General features: G+C 44.8%; 1 non-coding gene across 1 annotated transcript; it reads left to right on the top strand.

The window, feature by feature from the left end:
- Positions 1–4,878: 4,878 nt before the first annotated feature.
- Positions 4,879–4,951, top strand: Trnaa-agc (transfer RNA alanine (anticodon AGC)). Its single transcript has one exon. It is a non-coding gene; the product is annotated as a tRNA-Ala (tRNA).
- The last annotated feature ends 423 nt before the right edge of the window (positions 4,952–5,374 follow it).

Here is a 5,374-nt window from a genome sequence, read left to right as displayed (position 1 = left end):
GCTTCTATTCTTGTAGGGAGACAGCTGATTAACATAAGGATAAAGACACTCAGGGACACAATGCCTGGGTGAGCATGAGTCACCACGAGTCACCACCTCCACAGACACAGCAGACTGGACTGAACCTCACCTTTCTCTCTGCTTCATTCCTAGAGCCTGAGTCTTCCAAGGAGAATATTCTCTACTTGTCCGGCTGATACCAAATGGTTTGTTCTATAGGCATCTATTGATCCTGGCTGCCTTCACCTGGCCCTGTGTCCTGAGTGCTAGTAGAAGGCTACTACCTCCTGCCATGCCTGAAAGCACACAGCCAACCTCCTGTGAGGGGCTCAGTGCTTGGAACAAGGCACTTCTGGAAGCACAAAATCTTTATTGTTGTTGTTGTTGTTATTATTATTATTATTTTGTCAGCACTAGGACTTGATCCCAAGGCACTCTGCCATTAAGCTACATTCCCAGCCCTTTTTATTTTTATTATTATTTTTTAAATTTTGAGATAGGTCTTGCTGAGTTGCTCAGGCTGGGTTTGAACTTGTAATGCTGTTCTTTCAGCCTTCCGAGCAGGAGGGATTACAGGTGTGCACCATTGCACCTGAATGAAAGCACAGAATCTTTAGAGGGTTTCTCTTTGCCTCTCTGGAGAAAGAGGAAGAGGAGGGAGCCCTGGACATGCTGGACCTCCACCACCCTATTCCTCTTCCAAGCCTTTTCTGTGGAGGCTAACAGGATGGCCCAGATCCAGGTTTTGTTGGGCCTGAACATCATCTAGGCAATAGAATTCTTAGGCTATGTAGTGGATCAGTTAAAATTCTTCTCTGTGGCTAATATTTTAAGCTCTATAAGTATTCCAGTTCCTATTATGAAATGCTATAAGCAGGAGGTCTGGTGGCCCCTGTATTCCCACTTTGTAAATAAAACTAAAACCACCTCAAACAGTGACTGGAAAATTGGAAGTCCCTTGAGGAACTTAGAAGCATGCATGGTTTTACCTTTCATGGCAGCTAGGAGAAATGTCAAAATGGAAAAAGAAAAATTCTGGGTGGAAAGAGAACAGTGCCAGAGAAAGGTGAGAGTTCTGGAGGCCCCGGAGCTGAGCAAGGGGCGTACAGGGGCGTTGAGCGGAATCCTTTAGACCTGTGAGGTACGGTAGCACTTGGAGCATGATCCTGACTGGCAGCGGATATCACCTTGTTAGAAATGCAGATTCTAGGCCCTGAACCAACCCAGTCAGAAACCCTGGTGAGGGCACTAGTTACTGCAGAAGTGCTCCCAAGCATGACAGCTCCTGATCTGGAGGAAAGTGGAACACCTTGGAGCATGTGAGCATGTTCTGTTAAAAATGTAATTATTGGGCTGGCTTGTGGCTTAGTGGAAGAGTGCTCGCTTAGCACGTGTGAGGCACTGGGTTTGATCCGATCCTCAGTACCACATAAAAATAAATAAACAAAATAAAGTTATTATGTCCATCTACAACTAAAAATATATTAACATCTTAATTAAGATGTTCTTTAAAAATAAAATATTTCAGGAGCAAATACACAGAAGACCTATTTATAAAGCACACAGTGCGTCACCTGTTTTCCTCAAGGGTCTGAGTCTCTGGTTGACATTGAAACCGGCTGCCATGTCTGGGTGCTGAAGAGAATACACTTTCAGGATGGGAGGAGAAGGGAGGATTCTCAAGTCCCAGCATTGTCCAGTCTAGTTTCTTAGTGGGAGACATATGGCAGATTGTCTTTCTGTTAGTATTATGCAAGTGATTATCAAAATTTGCATCATTTGTACATAGATATTTTTTTCACTTACTGGGCAATGCAAAAAAAAAATCAAATTTGGGGTAGAAATTTATTTTACTTTTTGCCACTCACTGTGGTAAAGCTATTTTTCTAATAGTGTTCCACTCTCCCCGCTTTCCCTTCTATGTGCATGGTTGGAGTGTTAATGGCATGTCTAAACTAATTGCACTCCTGATGGTCTAATTCTATTCACTGTCATTTCTGGCAGTAAAATTCTGAGTTTGGCATCCTCTCACACTGACACAGCCATGCTAAATTAGCTGAGAAGAATCTCAGAATGCTGAATTTTTGTAAGCAGGCAGAATAAATCTAAAAATATCACCAAGGATCACATAGGACATTAAGAATTCTGCTTGGTTTATGCTTCCACTCCAGGGAAAGCTTATCTGGAAGACTTCACCCTCACCACTCTGGTTTTACTGATGCTGGGGTTTGCCTTCAGTGTGTGTATTAATGTATTAGGGAAGGGCTCTTTGGGCTACATATGACATGGCAGAAACCCAACATGAACTGATTTCAGCAAAGAGGGGACGTATGACCTCTCATAACTGAAAAGACAAAGAGGTCCTGGCTTCAGGCATGCTTGGCTCCAGGGGCTGATTGTGTTATGTTAGGCAGTCTCTAAATGACTCTCAATGGTCTTTGTCTTTGTGCTCTGTGTAATCCTCTTCCCTTGAGCATCGTTGGACCTAGAGATTTGTTTCTAACAAATACGGCAGAAAGGAAGGGATGTCTTTCCAAGATATTAGGTTGCGAAAGATTTGTGAGTTCTGCTTTGCTTGTTTTTGCTGGCTCTGTCTCTCACAGAGCCCTGCATCTTGGAGTCAAGCTGCCATGTTGTGAGTCGCCCCAGGGAGAGGGCCAGGTGGTGTGAAACTAATGTCTCTGGCCAAAGCAGCAGGACCCAAGGCCTGTCAGAGGTCACGTGAGCTCAGATGCGATTCCTCCGAGGCCTGCCAACAGCTGGAGCATGCAGCTGTTCCCCTGCTGGAGCCTTGAGCTGATCACAGTCCCCATCAATACCTCCACTGCAGCCTCTTGAGAGACCCTGAATCAGAGCCACTGCACTAAGCCATCCCTGAGGGCCTTGACAGCAGAAGTGAGGCACTATGCACGTGTTGTTCTAGCTGCTGTCCTGGGGTCACTCTTATGTAGCACTAGACACTGAGCACCCATGCCATCCTCACAGGGTGACCCCAGCTCCCCTCAGTGCTTTCCTCTGTGTGCCTTCATTGCCAGGCAGACTCTCTAGGAAGTGCATAATGGCAGCTGGTGACCCCAACTCTGGGTCTCCCTCCCTCAAAGGGTAATGGCCTTCTCTTTTGCAATAAATAAAGAGGAATTCCTGGGATCGAGTCTCATGGAATGGACTTGGGTGTCTTCCGGCTAGAGCCTTTAGCATTAATTTCTCCTCATGCCACTCCTGCTGGTGGTTTGGGAATCTATGAGGAATTGTAATGAGAAAATTCAAGGATGACCTACACAGCCTCCCCACTTAGAGGAAGAGTTTGGAGTCCCGGGATCCCCTTCAAGGGCATGCCTGGAGACCTGAAGACCTACCACTAGGCCCCACCTCCCAATGACACCACCCTGGGACCAACCCTTCAGCACATGGGCCTGTGGGGGACATTCCAGACTCAAACCATGGCAGTGAAGCTCAACTAAAATACAGGCGGAGGGAGGGGGAGGGCACAGAGGACCAACATGAGGCAGCAGTAGGTGCCCTCAGGGATGGCTTAGCACAGTCCTACTGGTAGAGTAGCATTGTCAATTTGTTTACTATTATTATAATAATTATTAATAGTCATGAAGTGACTACTAAAGTGTTCATAGTCTTAATTTTTGTTTTGCTTTTCATGACCAGTTTTTGATTGTTTTTGGCAGCCTCTTGGGCTGGTGACTGGCTCAGCTCCTGATATGCTACATGGGCGAGCGCCAGGTGTGGACAGCATCTGCAGCCGGGTCTGTTAGTGGTTCTCACGGTTGGCTGTCCCCCCACCCCACCCCAGCTTGGCCTTTCTCTGGTCAGCTTCAGTTGGGAGGGGTAGAATGTCCTAGGCAAAGGCTGCACATTAGATTTAGAGACCTAGGTTTGAACTCTGGCTTGGCCATCCACCAGCTGGGCTGCCTTGGCCTCTCTGAGCTGTGGTTTCTTATGTAAAGTGGGGATTTTAGTGCTCACCTTACAGAGCTGTTATGATTATTAAATGACACAAAACATGCTATTGTGTGTATCCACAAAGCACAATAAATGTTTCATGAATAGAAGTAACGTTTTGTTGTCCCTCTTCAAATGCAGAAACCAAATCCAGTATGGCACATCAGATAATGATGAATGACTTAGTCCCCCCCTCCAGAACTCTTCTTTTTCTGTACTAGGTCGGTGGGGCTTCTTTGCGGTGAAGGGACAGCCATAGTACATTGTTGACACTGATCTTATAATAAACAGAAAACCCATCCAGTTATTTTTTCACATGGACTGTAACCACCCCTTCTCACTTGTTCTGCACTTGTCCCACTGAGTGCTTGTACCTGAACACCTGGCTTCTCACGGGTGCCTATGTATTCTGTGGTGTCTATGGACACATTCATTTTCTCTGCCCAGTCTATGCATCTTCCCCATCTCCTGTGAATCAGCAGGATGTGCACTACATGCTGAAGTGCATTGGATGAAGAATTTGCCCACTTGATGAGCTGGCTATCAGCCATCTGTCACTCAAGACATGGGAACAGCCTAGTCTAGAGACTCTTGGCTACCAGGAGACACCCCTGTGGCTGGCAGCAGCTACTAGTCAATCTGCCCACTGTTTACCCAGCTTGGGATGCTCCTGTTTGCTCTAATCTTCAGTTCATAGACTTCCTGTTCCACCTGCTTGCCACGAAAGCCTTTCTTTCTTTCTTTTTGAGTGTTTTGTTAAAATACACAGCCTGTATTTGATCTACATTATTATAACTACTGGAAGAAAAGAGAAAGTTCTTGTCATTTAGAGTCATCAGCTGTTTCTTGCTTGGGCAGAAGGTCCAAGAGGCAGGCTGCTTTACTGCTAGTGAACAATACTATTGCTGGGTGTGGGGCTGGGGTTGTGGCTGTGGCTCAGCGGTAGAGCGCTCGCCTAGCACGTGTGAGGCCCTGGGTTCGATCCTCAGCACCACATAAAAATAAATAAACAAAATAAAGACATTGTGTCCAACTACAACTAAAAAATAAATACTAAAAGAAAAACTATTGCTGAGTGTCCGAGTTCCTGCTGACCAACACTTGGTCTTAACAGAAGCAGTTTTTGTCAATTTTCTGAGGGTGAAAAGGTGTCTTTCTGTTGTTTTAATTACAGATCCCTAATTACTAATGAAGTAGAGCATGTTTTCATATTTATTGACAATTTGGATTTTCTTTTCTATGACTTTGCCCATTTGTCTTCCTAACTCGTTTTTTTTCTGAATTTTTAATATTTTTTCAAATTCATTTATTTTAATAGGACAATTTTCAAAAAATGTAACTCTTTCATTTAATTCAAGTCAAAGTATAATTATTGATTCAATCATTCATTTGGAAAGCCAACTCCTATAACTCTCCTCCT

This window comes from Marmota flaviventris, chromosome 1 (genome assembly GCF_047511675.1).
Source record: "Marmota flaviventris isolate mMarFla1 chromosome 1, mMarFla1.hap1, whole genome shotgun sequence".
In the NCBI taxonomy this organism is placed as follows: Eukaryota; Metazoa; Chordata; class Mammalia; order Rodentia; family Sciuridae; genus Marmota; species Marmota flaviventris.
Note: the sequence above shows the minus strand (reverse complement) of the source record. Positions and strands in the feature narration are given on the sequence as shown.